Here is a 14529-nt window from a genome sequence, read left to right on the forward strand (position 1 = left end):
CGCCACAGCCCACTGCCCAGGGGGCGGGGCCGGCGCGCGGGGCCGAGGGGCGGGGCCGAGCGGCGGAGTTGGCTGTGAGGGGGCGGTGTGAGGGGGCGGAGAGAGGAGGTGGAGTGAGGGGTTTGGTGAGAGGGGTTCGGTGAGAGGGGGCGGTGTGAGGGGTTCGGTGAGAAGGGTTCGGTGAGAGGGGGCGGTGTGAGGGGGCGGAGTGAGAGGGGTTCGGTGTGAGGGGGCGGAGTGAGGGCGTCGCTGAGGGCCGGGCCGTGGCTGGGCTCCTCCCGCTCGCGCTCCCAGAGCACGGCAGGGTCCCCGTCGCGGTCCCGGTCCCGGTCCCGGTCCCTGTCCCTCCCGGCGGCGGGGCAGCCGGCCTGCCGGCGGTTTCGAGCAGCCCCGGGTGCGGGGGAGCTGCCGGGGGGGCGGCCCCGTCCCGGCCCCTCGGGCCGCGCGCTGTGAGGGCTGTGCGGGCCCGGCGCGTGCCCCGCGGGCAGCTGCGGCTCCGCCGAGCCTGCCGCCGTCCTGCGGCCTCCCGCACTGCGGCCTCCCGCACTGCAGCCTCCCGCACTGCAGCCTCCCGCACTGCAGCCTCCCGCAGGGATCAGCAGTGTGCAGAGTGTCCCAAGGTTAAATAAGCTCTTCCTTCCCCTCAGTATTACTTTCTTAGCAAAGACGCCACTTACACAGGCTCTTTTTCAGTCCATTTTCAGAGTAGTCGGGAAATCCCACAGGAAAAACAACACTTCTCGCGTGAGCAAAGCAAACCCCAGGTACGCCTCGTGCCAGCTGACGGTGGTGACTCGTGGGGAGGGACCCCAACAGTGCCCGGAGAGGGTCAGGCTCGTAAAGGTGAGAAACAGAGATGCTGCACGCAGGTGAGAAGCTGTGTGATGTGCGCGCAGTGTGCAGCATCACAGAGCGGGGCAGGTCTCACTGCAGCCGAGGGGAGGCCACTTGAGCAGAGTGTGCCCCGGTTAAACTGATGACCGAACCAGCAGTTAGAACTTCCTTTTTCATTCTTTCCATTTTCATTTAGCACCCTGTCTTACAGCCTCGTTGCAGAAAACAGTAATTTTTTTTTTTTCAGTTTCTTTACAGCCTTGTGTTTTGTTCTACCTTTTCCTACCCATTTGATTCTGACATCCCTTCTTTTCCTCTTGCTTAATCTGTGAGTATGAGCAATTTAAGACTCAATAAGTAGGTTCAGAGCCTGCTAAAGAAGAGGATGATCTTAGAGGCATTCAGGAGAGATTAAGTTCTTTTTTTAAAATGGCACACATCTTCAGCACGGATGAAAGTAAAACCGTACATATTCACTGTGAAAAGTACATTCTCTTTTTCGGCTACACAAAGGAGTAAGCAAATATGTTGACCAGGTGAGACATGCAAGCAAAATATATCTGAGATAAATTTTAGAAGAACTTATGCATATAAGTTTATTGAGTACTCTTGATAAGTTAATGTTTATTTCTATAGAGAAAGAAGTACTTGATGTTATTTTTTGCATAGTGCGTTCCATCCAGCAATATTCTAAAATATCCCTAATTCATTAATCTGTTTTGGTTTTTTAGAGTACATATGTGAGAGATGTTAAGGGAATTGGGGTGTAATTCTGTCTCCTTTTGGCAGCTATCTAGACACAGAAAACTCAACTGTTTTTCTGTTCTTTAAAGACCTAGAAAGTGGTTTCTGAGGTAAAATTCTGGAACCCTGGAGCAATACAGCGTGCTGCAGTTATTCAGGAGGATAAAACGCTGTATGCGTCAAAGACCCAAACAGAGCAGCATGAGGCCCTATCCTGTCTACTTCATAAGTTTGGCAGTAATCCTGGAATGTATGCCAATAAAACAACAGAACCACGCTGAAAGAGTCTAGAAAACCAAAAGCGCTCACCTTGAAACAAACACCTCTCTTACCCTCTTACCCGCACACAGAAGCAGGTCTGAAATTCTGCCACTTAGAGGCACTAGCATAGAAGCAATGCACGATTTAAGAGAACAGATGGTAAACTGCATAACTTTATGAGGTTGTATTACATTGTCTCAACTTATTAGTGTGTAAAATAGAACATCACGCAGTTGCACAGAACAACTTTTGCACACATCATTTTGGCCGTATATCTCATCAGCTGGCTGATGGGCTGACTGTGCCCCTCTGATGTAATAGTTCATGGTTGTTTCATGATTGTCACAGAGCATGCAAAGCTCCAGAATACTTGACGGCAGGCCATAGTGAAGGAACAGGGTTTCCCAGATCACCATATGCTTCTTTCTTAATTACTGTACTGTCAAAAAGGAAAACTCCACTTAGTTCGTATTATCACCCTGTACTGAATGGTTCCTGTGCACTGCAATAACTATCCCAGTTCAGCTACTCATTCCCCCCAGCTGAAGAAGAAAGTGAAGTAATCAAACTGTTTGTGCATATGTTTATGCACATGCGAACTTGCACGTGTATAAATATATATTTTAAACATACTTTGATTAAGGGGCAGACAGTCTAGGGATATCGAACTTCAAAATATTTGATTTAAAAATCAGCAAATGATGTTTTCTTCAGCTCTTCCCTTTGTGGACCTTCCACTTGGACTGTTTAGCTCTCATGCCCCTTGGCGCCAAGGAGGCTTGATTAATGCCAAGAAGTTTGACCCATACATGTGAACATCTGTGTAACCATGTAGCTGTTCTAGGAAGCCCCCCAGCAGTGCCTGCTGCACCAAAGGTCTTCATTAAAGCCCATGTTGGTTGCAATGCCTACTGTCAAGATCTCTGTCATCCCTCTGTGATAACTCCTAGGGACCTAGTAAGCATCTAACCAGGGACAAAGGTGAGATAGCTCAGGAGCAGCTAGAGACAAATCTCAAGTGTTTGGGATCTCTAGAATTGGTTTTCAAACTGATTAGCTTTATTCCATGTAACTAACAATGTCAGTCTAGTGGTACAACAAAATCAGTGTTTTTAGAAGACTTCTCTCATTCAAATACCTTTGTTCTCCTGTTGGGTGAGAGAAACAAATCACAGCTGCTACAATCCAGTAGCTTAGCATTCTTTTAGATGGCAAAGTATTCTCTTTCTGCTGCTCTTCTCCTCTTGCCTACCAACACAAAGGAAGAGTAGAGGACACATCACTAGACTGAGAGATAAAGATCATTGTTGACTTCCTCTGGGGAATCTGTGTCAGGCCCCTCTCTGGCCACCAGGCACCATGATCAACATTTCTCTCTGTCTTTTCAGCACCCTTCTAATGTTTTTGGTCTAATTTCTTATGGTAGTCATGAGGTTCCTCAGTGAATGTGAGGGTCCGGCTCACGTTTCTGAAGTGACCCTTCTCCAAAGTGTATCCTACAGAGCATCATCTTTTCTCATGATTTCTATTTATCAAATTGGTGAAGGGTAGGTGTGTTTTGAGACATTTTGAGCAATATTTCAACAAACCAACCCCCTTTCATCTCTAATCCAAGACGTCTGGAAGTAATAATTTTTCTTTTTAGAATAATAGAATCATTAAGGTTGGAAAAGACCTCCAAGATCATCAAGTCCAACCTTTAAAAAAACCTTATTTTTTGGACTAAAGAATTTCTCAAAATGTACCACAATTTTAAAGAGACAATTAATATTCTGACCCCAGTTTTTACTTTTTAAATTTCCCTGTTGCAGTCTTGAGGATTCTCCCTTGTTCCTCCTCCTAATCCAGAAATCTCTGTATGAAGTGTATTACTTAATTTCAATTACAATGTTAATTACAGAAGACAAGTGGTTACTGAATCTTGCACCATAATTAATCAACCTGATATTTACTTACTACATTGTTCATACTGGATTAAGCTGTAGCTGGACAAGCAGGGCAAGGAAAGTGAGTGACAGGAGCATTATCACGGCACACTGCCTCCCATTGGGAAAGTTCATCTTCCTTCTGAAAGAGACGCCTTCAGGGATCATGTAATTTGAATTCCCTGTGAATTTAGTGTCATCTTAGCTTGACCAGCTCTGGAAGAACATATTAACCTCCTCTTGTGATTTTCAGAAAACCATTCTAATTTAGCAAGTAATTAAGGGTCACATGTAGGATAAAGAGCTAGATAAGCTTGGATTACGCACAGGAAGCTTTGTTTCCAAGGCAACCCTAGCAGAGGGGGTGTTAATGCTGAGGTCAGTCAGTTAATGAACTGGGAATGGTTACTGGCTGCAAAATGTATTAGAGCTGGGGAAATGAAACTAACAATTGCATTACCATTTAATGATTTGATGATAGAAAACAAATGCCTACAGAGCTAGTTATCACTGAAAATACTGGAGACAAAGGTTACAGGCAGTGGGACCGTTCTGCTAAGTGAGGTCATGAGAAGTCCAAAACAATGACGCCTGACAAACCAAAAATACTTTAGTCATCATTCACGGCTTTCACGGCTCCCCAGTGTGAAGCTGTCAATGTTTGCGTAAGCTGCCGGTGCTAACACACGCACCCTTGTGCTGGGCGTTGGGTTCTGTCTGAGTTAGTCCTGCCCGAGGTCACTACCTGTGTAACAATGTCAGAATGAAATCGGCCGGGTGGATTTAGCACACTGAAAAGCAAGATACGAGGCTTCCAAGAGCTCAGGATGTAACACACCCTCTCCTAGGGCTTTAGGCTCTGGGAGCTAATCTCACGGGAGATTTGACAGGGCAAACACACAAATACCGTGGACATGCATAAAATGTCCAAGCAGCTCATCTGCAGCAAACAGAGATGGATTTATTAAAACATGGTAATATTTAAAAAACGGAATCTTACTTTTTTTTTTTTTTTTGTATGATATAAGGAACATTTGTGAATCGGATTACTGTGCTATAAGGCAGCAGAACAGAATATTGTAGAGTACAAAGAGTAGGAAAGACCCATTAGATATCTAATGCTTTCTCAGTTCACTTGTACCTTAGCTATCCTTTGTGGTCTGTGAGAGAAAGAATTGCCCAGACATTTTTCAAAGCTTTCTTTAAGACAAACAAGCATTCTCTGCTTTTTGTGACAGTCAGATGACACTGGTGTCACAGAATATTCTGTAGCAGTTGGGTCATTCTTGCCTCAGGGATACAGGCACCTCTAACTTGGTGCTGTGCTTTTTGGAAGTAGGTGTCCCTTGTGGATATATAAATTAGGACTGTTTTAGATGCCACCTTATGTCTGTTTTTCTTATGTGCAGCCTTGGCATAAAAGCAGGTGATTTTGTGTTAGACTACGTGCTTGCACTGAGGGACTTTAAATGGTCTGCTCTCTCTAAAATGCCCTGTAGGACTTTGAATATGAAATCAGACTGTGCTGGAGGTGAGCTGACAGCTGTGTGGGACAGATTGAGACAGCAGCTGGACCAAAGGAGTCTGCAATGAGTGTTAGGTGTACTCTTGCTCATGGAAAAGTGTTATTAAAATGGAATGAGGAGAGATGTGGAACAATCTGTCAGGAAAGGCAGGCTTCCTCCATTGGCAGAGATCAGATTAAGGAAAGCACAACACAGCCAATCAAATGTGAAAATTAAGCCCGTCACAAAACTGAAAACCAAGCAACAAACAAAGACACCAACCCAAAACAACAAACCAGGCAAACAAACCAACCAACCCCCAAAGCCCCAGGAAGGGAAATTACCTTCTGTGCCCACAGGTAGCCAGGGAAAAAAAGAAAAGTGATGGCCTTAAATAAGTGATGGCTTTAAACAGTGACAAGGAGAATTTATGCACCATATTAGTGGATCTTTTGCTTTTGTTCCAAGTGCTGAGTACCTGGAGAAAGTGCCACAAGGCCACAGCATCTCTCCACAAGAGTTTTGAGGAGCTCCTGTGCTGCTGTGTTGGTGTGGTACTGGGCAGGTCAGATCATCTCCCACAATTTCTTTCCTTCCCTTCCCACCTGCTTCCCATGACAGCCATTGCTCTGTTTTATTCTTCATATTTCCCACTCCCAGCCTAAAGAAATCTAAATAGTGTTTAAATCCCCAAGTGTTTTTACCACTACGGTTAAAGGACTTGAGTAGTGTTGGGAGCAGTGATTTGTCTGCCTGTGAAAATGCTGTACAGAGAGGGACAAAGAGCAGAATTTTTCTGGTTAGTTCAATGCAAAGAATCAAAAATGACTAAAAGTCTGAAGTAACTAAAAAGTTTATCTGGAGCTTGGAAAATCCAACAATCATGCTGGGTCTGTGGTTTCCCCAGTCTGACTAACAGCAAAGTTTTGAGAGTGAAGTGTCCTGCTTCAAAGAGCACAGCGAGGCTGTTCTGCTGCAGAACACATCCCATGGCATCCCTCCAGGCTGGGAGTTGTCCTGGGGTGTGTTACTGCAGTGCAGACACCTGCTGAGCAAGCCCCAGGAAAGCTTCCAGCTGTGCCAAAACTCGCTTGGACGTTCTCTGAGGTGAATTTATCTTGGTATAGAACAAATGGAAATACCCTGCCTGACTTAACAGAACTTGATCTTTAAAGGAATTTTGGTAGTTTTCTGCTCTAAGTCATACTAGTGTGTTTATGCAGTCTCAGAATCCCAACACCACTGGAAAATTTAGATATAGAGAAAGCATTTAGCTTAACCTGATTTAGCTGAACCTGGTTTTATTCAGCGTTTGATCTGGCATATGTACCAGCCAAAATGTTACCGAGGGTAACAAATAAACCCTGGGATTAATTCAGACACTCCACAAATTAAGTGGTGGGAAATGCACCAGCCGGTTATGCTGAAGCTTTGTAGCTTCCATACAGCTCTTGGTTGGTATTCAGCAAGCTCTTGACTTCTTAAATGATTCCAGCTACCTTGGTTTTTTCACTTTTCTTAAGTGACATTCCACAGTAAAGGAAGTAAATGCTTTTCACTGTGCAGACAGCATTATGTTCATATGTGCTCCATTCCCCAGATAAATAGCAGGGTGGTTAAACAAATGACAATAATATGAGATAAAGACAAGGCACATCTCTCTCTGACACTGATTCATGGATGCCATCACAGATAAATATTTTTGGGGAGAAACAACTTGCTACTTATTATTCCTGGATCAAGACTAAAATCTTAGAAGTAATGAGTGGTCATCAGTTAATAAAGGGCATCGTGCTTTCTACAGCTCCCTTAGTACAAGAGGCTAGATTTCAAATGGATGCATAAACTGGGTAGCTAAATCCACTGAATGAACTGCTGAGAACTTAACATGCTTGGGAGAATCAAATGACATAATCCAAATATGGCCTGTGGAAGCCTCACGGCAGCAATTACTATTTTGATAGTTTCATTTTTCATAGATGTCTCCTCTCTCTCGTGACCAGAGACAGGACATGAGGAGATGGAATGAAGCTGCACCAGGGGAAGTTCAGATGGGATGTTAGTAAAAGATTCTTCACTGGAAGGCTAGTGGGTCACTGAACCAAGCTCTGCAGGGAAGTGATCACAGCTCCAAGCCTGTCAGAGTTCAAGGAGCATCTGGATGACACTGTTAGCCATATAGTTTAGTTGTAATAGTCCTTTAAGGAGCAGGGAGACTCAATGATCCATATGTGTCCCTTACAGCTTTAGATATTCTCTGTCTCCTACTTACCTCCTTTTATGTTTTACTCAGCTCTAGGGCTGCAGTGACAACATTCAGACAGCTCTTCCCTGATTTTATCAAGCATTTTAAGAATTGAACATCCTCACTTTCCTCTTCAGTGAGAGACAACGTGCCCTTCTGTGGCACTGAATGGCTATTTTTTAGTTGAATTTTATTAAAAGGAACAATTGACCCATTCATGTTTATTTCGAGCAGGGATGAGCTGAATGGATTTAAAAACATCTAAACCTCTTTGAACATTAGGAATTGTCAAATTTAGGATCTTTTCAATCAAATGACCCAGAAGTGAACCATGAAAAACATGGAAGCATCCCTACCTTTGAACTTTGGCTTCTTGAGTGCAGCCTCTGGGCGAGCTGCTCATGTGATCCTCAGCACAGCACAGCTTGAACTGCCCCATTTTTTCACTGCTGCCTCTCTTCTGGCTACGTGACAAATCCCTTTCACCTTCAGATGTCTTCCCCAGACTTTGAGCCTTGCCTCTNTGCTACACTTCTGTTCTCTCACTTGTTTTATCTCCCCTCCCTTCGTTTACTTATTTGCTTTCTCTGGTAAATTTATTCCTCTGCTGACAATAGACCTTTCCTCAGCAGCTGCACGTGTTTCCAGGTTCTTAATTGTTTCTTTAATGCAACACAAGTCCCAGTCTCAATGGGGAGGACAATATAGGGAACGATCCCTAAAGCATCGGTCGATGAACAGAGAACCTTCCAGATCATTTTCAGTGCAAGCACAGGCACTGCACACCTTTCTGCTTTAGTTTTGGTGTGCGAGCAGGAAGAAGTTCCCAGTGATTCTGGTACCCAGAGGAATAACTAGTTGGATAAAAGTCCCCTTCAATTTAGTTTTATTGAGAATAGCAGTCTGAAATACAAGGAAGAAATGTGTAGAACTCTTGGGAAAACAGACACACCCACAGGTGTACCCACACGATCCTGGTCAGCCGACTGGCCAGCTCCAAGCACACCCCTTGTGCCTTTTCTCTTCACATGAAGTTTCTAAAAGGGCTTACCTATTAAACAATGCCTCAAGTCAATTTTTGCTGAACTAACATTTCCGGAGTGATTGATATTGAGGAAGAGCCGTTTTCAGACTCTATGAGACAAAGCAGCAGGAAGGAGGACAGGGAAAGACATGGAAGTTTTGCTTACCAGCCTCTCTTCTGCTGCTTGCTTTCTCTGGGGACATTATTGGTGCCAGTAGTGGTGGTGGAGTGGCTTTGGTGCTTCCCACTTTCCACACAAGTTGCTGCACCACAGAGGATACACTGCCATCTGCTACCTCTCATGCAGGGATAGCTGCCAAATTCCCTCTGGAATCAAAGATTCCAGATTATCGTCCACTGATGGTAGGAGCCACTCACTCAGGCTCACAGGTGAGATGGCCTGAAAATGCATTCAGGAACAACTCCCAGCAGACCCAAAAGATGCTTCTGCTCTAGCAATGTGCAACACTAATTTAATTACAAATGTGATTTTGCCTTTGGCACATGACATCTACTCCATGCACTTTGCAACCATTAAACTACTCTCCACCTCTGCAGGAGAAGGTAGGATTTCCAGATCCAAACCTGTCGATAAGAGCAAGTGGTTTAAGGCACCTTTGGTCCCCTCATTAGCAGCATCTGATGAGATCTGCTGTCCCGTGGGCTGGGTCAGTGGTTCCCACCTTTCGCACTCCTCAGGGTGGTAGGGCTGCATTCATGTGCTGCATATGCCCCCAAACTGCAGCTGATGGAGCAGCAACCAGGCATTGAAGCCATCACTCACCAAGACTAGGAACAGTGGAGCTGAGGAAGGATCCCAGCCCTCCTGCTTCTGTTCCTTAAGAACGGGATCACCATCACCTTCAGAAAATGAAGGTCATTCCTATTTAAATCAGTGCACAGTTGGCCATGGTCATTAGAAGGGAGAGGGGCTGGGAAGCACCTTTCTCAACAGCGGCAAGGCAAAAAAGAAACAGGAGCAGGAAGTGGAAAGGGGGTAGAAAGTGTTTAAGGATTGCATCTTGGCATGCACAGCGTGCATTTTCACAACTCATGTCCCACCGGTCTGCGGTAAACCAGAAGCTGTTAATACATGGGACACAAAGGAAACCCGAGGGACTCCCTCCTGCGAGCATTCCCTGAGAACACAGCAGGCCACAGGGACAAGAGCACAGGTCTCTGCAGGCACGATCCTGCCGTGGAAAACACAGGAACATTTTCAAATGCACGAATGGCAAAAGAAAAAAAAAAAAAAAGATACTTGCTCAATTAGCCTTAAGGGGTCCAAGTTTTTTTCAGCTTTGCCTCTTTTTGGACTCCTCAAAGCAAGGAACTCCGTTGCCCATTTCACAGATGGATGGCCCTGGGAACAGGTTTGGAGGAATTAGTTGTAACTTTGTTCACTAGGAGGTTTCTTTCTGCCAGCCTGCAAGAAATCCCTCGTTTTCATGACAACCAAAACAAAAACAAGTGACCATGCATTAAAGTGAAAAGAATCCCATTTAGAATGTGAATAGAGCTACAAATTACCAGGCATAAGCACATACCCAAGGAACTGGCTGTTTGTAAACTAGCTGGTTTTTCTAACTGAGGTTATACACAGGCAAAAAAAAAGAAAAAGAACAGAAAACATAACAACAACAACAACCACAAAAAAAAAAAAAAACCAACCAACCAAAAACCAGAAGAAAGGGGAAAAAAAAAAAAAAAAAAACCAACCAACCAAAAACCAGAAGAAAGGGGAAAAGGGGGAGCCCTGGTACTTTGTTCCTCTTCTACATAAATAGATCATAGGAGTTGCAGTGATAAGTACACTGTGGTTTTGAGCTGACTGCAGGAGTTTGAGCTCCACTTTCCTCTTTTTGTCCAATAGGAAGCTGCTTAGCTGAGGCATTTTGAAGGATTTAGAGAATTGTCTGGTGGTACTGAGCCCGTGACAGGAGAGTACGAACATATCATCATTGGGCAGCTTATTCCTGGAGCCCCAAAGGTATCTCTTACTTGTGAAAACAGAGGCTTACGGCTGCCGAAAAAGCATTCTGTGTCTACGTGTCTGCCTAGACTATACATAAACAAATTCAGAAACGGCAGGAGACTGTGTTTAGGTATTTGCAGCATCACTTCCAGAAAGCTTGCAGAATTATTTCTGTGTCTTGCGAGGTGACATCAGCAACAGAGCAGGTACTTTTTGTACTCTCCTTTAGGGCTCAGAACACTTTCAGTAGTGGAGAACTTCAGAATGGGTCTAGCAATGCGGGAGCCAGTATCAGCCCACCTGCGGGATACATGTGAAATGCAGAGTATCTGACGTCACGCAAAACCTTCTTTAGGAACTGCACTTGGGTATGGCAAAACCGGGAGCTCTGGATCCAGCTGTAGTAGCAGCAGGTTTAACGCTGTATACTCTGATGACAGTACTTTGAATAAGATAGCAAAAAAAAATAGTAAACCCACGCTTTTCTTCTTGGGGTTCAAAACATTCAGGATATTTCCATATCCGTGTTGTTATTAAAAATGTTGTCAAACCTATTAATTACACATCCAAATTGAGTATATTAAGAACATTTTCAAAACACAAAATTGCCAACAGACCGAGCATTTAAACAGTTTTAAAGGTAACGCTTTACAGATCTATTTTTTAATACAAGCCCATTTGTTAACAATAGGCTGATTCAGAAGTGTCTCCCTGAGTAGCTGTTCCTGCTTTCCCGGGAATCAAGGCTGCGTGTTACGGTGGGGAAGGTGAATACCAGGCAGCGGTGGGGAAGCGCTCAGGGCTCCGGGGGATTTCTAACCTGCTTCTGCCTCAGTTTAAAAGCAAAGGTATTAAATTACTTCGGACTGGAAAGCTGTCCAGCCTAGTCTAATCTGCAGGGCTTTAGTTTGGCAGGGCGCAGGCTGCAGTGGCTGCTGGCGATGCCCATCCAGCGCAGCCGTGTGGCATGGCAGGAGTCTGTAAGTCATCCCGCCAGGTACTGGTGTGCACTGGCACACCCTGAGGTGCCAAGGATGCCGGACGAAGTGCTGGGCGTTAATTTATTCCTGGTATTGCCCCTTCTCTCACCGAACTGAAATCCTTACAGCCAGTTACTAAATTCAGTCATTTCCCTTCTCGGCTGCGTTTATGCCAACACGAAGGCATGTATGTGTTTGTGCACGCATTCTTATGGGACTTGTTTTGGTGTGGGGTTTTTCAGGTAGGTTGGTTGGTCTTGGTGGGGTTTTTATTTGTTGGGTTTTGTTGTTTTTTTTTTTCTAAGCCCTCATTAACTCCACTCACGCTGTCTTACTCTGTTTGCCACTGCTTAAGTAGTGCTTTTTTAAAAAAGCAACCAATTAGCACCTCATCAGCTTCAATTAGAGGAGACAAAAGCAGTGTAAAGATAACTCAATGAGAGGGGGTGGCACAACATCATGTAATCGCTTAAGACAGCGGTGAGCATTCACTGTGCTGGCTCTGCCGGGCCTATTCACCTTTTTTTTCTTCTTTCTGGATGCATTTAAGACCTCCTTTTTTTTTCCTTCTTTTTTTTCTTTTTTTTTTTTTTTTTCTGGGAAGCCGGGCCTCCCAGGAGTCTCAGAGTCTCTCATTCAGGGCTACCTGTTTACAGCTCACCGAACAGAAGGACCTAAACAATCCTATATTGTACGCCTAGTGCTTCCTTAAACTTAGGCCTCCACAATGGCATGTTTTCAGAAGCTGGGCAGAATAAGTTAAAGGCTGGCTTTATACTCATTAAGTGTTCTGCTTGTACTGTCTTCTAATTACATGGCAGGGCAACAATGTATTTTTTTTTCTAATGGAGTTCTTTGGAGCAGTTAATTTGGTGCCTGTACTAAATGCCCCAAAACATTAATTAGTGTGGAAGGAACCCTAATTTCCTCAGCGGCTTTCCTCTCCATTTACTTCCCTTGTTTTCACATAGGCTTGGATGAGCCTCTATAATGAAATTACCTCATTAATGCCTTTATTCTTGCAGAGTAACTCATTCAAGATCTACCATTTAGTTTTAATTTAATGCTGTCAAAAGCAAAAGGTGCATTCATGTCTTTGATTAGTGCATTTTTTTCTCTCTAAAGAGTGGACAGATTTAAATTATTAAGATGGCAAGTAGTGAGTTATAATTGGATACAAGCAGCACTTCAGTGAATATTAAATGCTTTCAAAGCCTGGCCTATGTGGTCTGCTGACTATTAACTGTGTCCAGTGAGTTATTCTGTGGGGTTTGAATTAACGGCGCATTAGCTACTGTGAAGCAAATTGTTTAATTTTGTTTATAAAAAACGGTGAAGTTGCATTTATCAACATGACATTTAGTTGTAGCAGAGTTCAGTTTTCCCCATTATCCTATACTGACCTCATTGCTTGGTTAGTACTGCTAACACGGGGTCTCCTTCTGTACTCCACACTCTTGCAAAGTCTAACTGGAGACTTGCCTATGTATGGCCAGTAGGGTAAGACCTTTATTTGCAGGAACTACAGAGTTCTAAATGTTGTCAAGCAGGAACCACCTGCATTTGACTACACTGATCATGGAGTACAGTGGCACAAAGGTGTCTATGATTTGTGGGGCATGCACAGTTACAGACTTGGTACCAGCAACTGAAGGGGCAGGAGGTAACATCTGATCCTTGATCTTTAGTTGTCTCTCTTCTCCCTCTTTTCCTTTGCAACTCATGTCATAAGATACCCGAGATGTGTCAGAGAAACCTGCATGTCAGAAGACTTAAGCAGCCTGTAGTCTGCTTGGCACATGCAGTTTATTATTAACTAATTATAGTTTATTGTGTGGCTGCAGTGCTACCAGAGGTCAAAAGTCAGAGTCACATCCTTGGGCCAGGAGCTCTGTAGGGCTGTGCAACCACTGTGCAAAGCAGCCAGTCACACCAGTGTGTCACAGCCTTGTCCCGTTGCCCGGGGCCTTTCAGTTTTGAGCATCTCCAAGGATGGAGATCCCACAACCCCTCTGGGCTTCTGTTCCAGTGGGTACCCACCTGCATAGTGATGTTTTCCTTTAGTAATTGTTAGGAAATTATTATCTTTTCAATGCAGTCATTAAATGTGATAGGATAACTTGAATTGATAATATTTTAAAAATAACATGAAGTATAAGTTTATTATAATGTATTACATATATTTATTATAAGTGTTTGACATATTTAGTGCATATTACACAGAACACACGTGCAATATATTATACATCTATTATGATTGCAATGACAAGCGACACACAGGGCAGTGTTGTTTATCTTAGTAATCTTTCCCATCTCTGCTGTAAAAGTGTCTTGCTTTTGGATTCATTTCTCCTCCCAGCACGAGCAGGAGCAAACCCTTCCACTTATTTGTTCCCCAGCGGAGCGAGGTCCTGGGAGCTCTTGAGCGATTTCTCCTGCGGTGTCTCACTGCCCTCTCGTGGCTGAAGGATGCATGTGCACGTCACCGCGCTGAGTATCTCGTCTGCCTCATGGTGCTGCATTAAATTCCCAGTCAGAATGTTACGGCCGGCATAATCTCCTTTAATTCCTGCCGGCCTGGAATACTCGGTTAACTTTCCTTTTTTAGCTCCAGTTATCTGCACAAACCCAGAGGAGCTCCTTGGCCTGAAGAGCTGCCCGACGGAGCGCATGGAGCCTGGCACCAGCCAGGCTGGAATGAGTCCCCGAGAGTCCAGCTGCGCTCTGGAGAAGAGAAATAGAGAGCTGCGGGAGGCCAGAGCAAGTTCTGAGGGTAAACTTGCAATAGTTTATAGGGTTGAGATTGAACATATTTAGGCATCAAGGTGATCAGAGGTGGAGAGGTAGGGAAATTTTGGAGGTTAAATCTGGGGCAACCTGTAGCAGAGAGAATGAAAATGTTGTGTTAAAACAGAGGTAATCAGGAGTGGGCTGGAAGGGAAAGTTGTGGGGGTGAGATAGGAGAGAGTATCCATGGCAGAGAATGACTATTTGGAGGTGAAACTGAGGGAATCAGCAGTGGATACAGGGAGGGAA

General features: G+C 44.4%; 1 long non-coding RNA gene across 5 annotated transcripts in view; it reads left to right on the forward strand.

Moving 5' to 3' along the window:
- Nucleotides 1-50: 50 nt before the first annotated feature.
- Nucleotides 51-14529, forward strand: part of LOC108509643 — an 18356-nt gene continuing 3877 nt past the window's right edge. The window contains exons 1-4 of one of the 5 annotated variants that reach the window (XR_001878666.1): nt 51-125; nt 694-843; nt 10412-10528; nt 13893-14266. This is a non-coding gene — a long non-coding RNA (uncharacterized LOC108509643). Of the gene's footprint in view, nt 140-693; nt 844-10411; nt 10529-13892; nt 14267-14529 lie in introns of all 5 variants that reach the window. The other 4 variants (XR_001878668.1, XR_001878670.1, XR_001878669.1 and 1 more) reach the window with 4 other exon arrangements.

Source organism: Lepidothrix coronata, unplaced genomic scaffold (assembly GCF_001604755.1).
Source record: "Lepidothrix coronata isolate B3197 unplaced genomic scaffold, Lepidothrix_coronata-1.0 Scaffold382, whole genome shotgun sequence".
Lineage (NCBI taxonomy): Eukaryota > Metazoa > Chordata > Aves > Passeriformes > Pipridae > Lepidothrix > Lepidothrix coronata.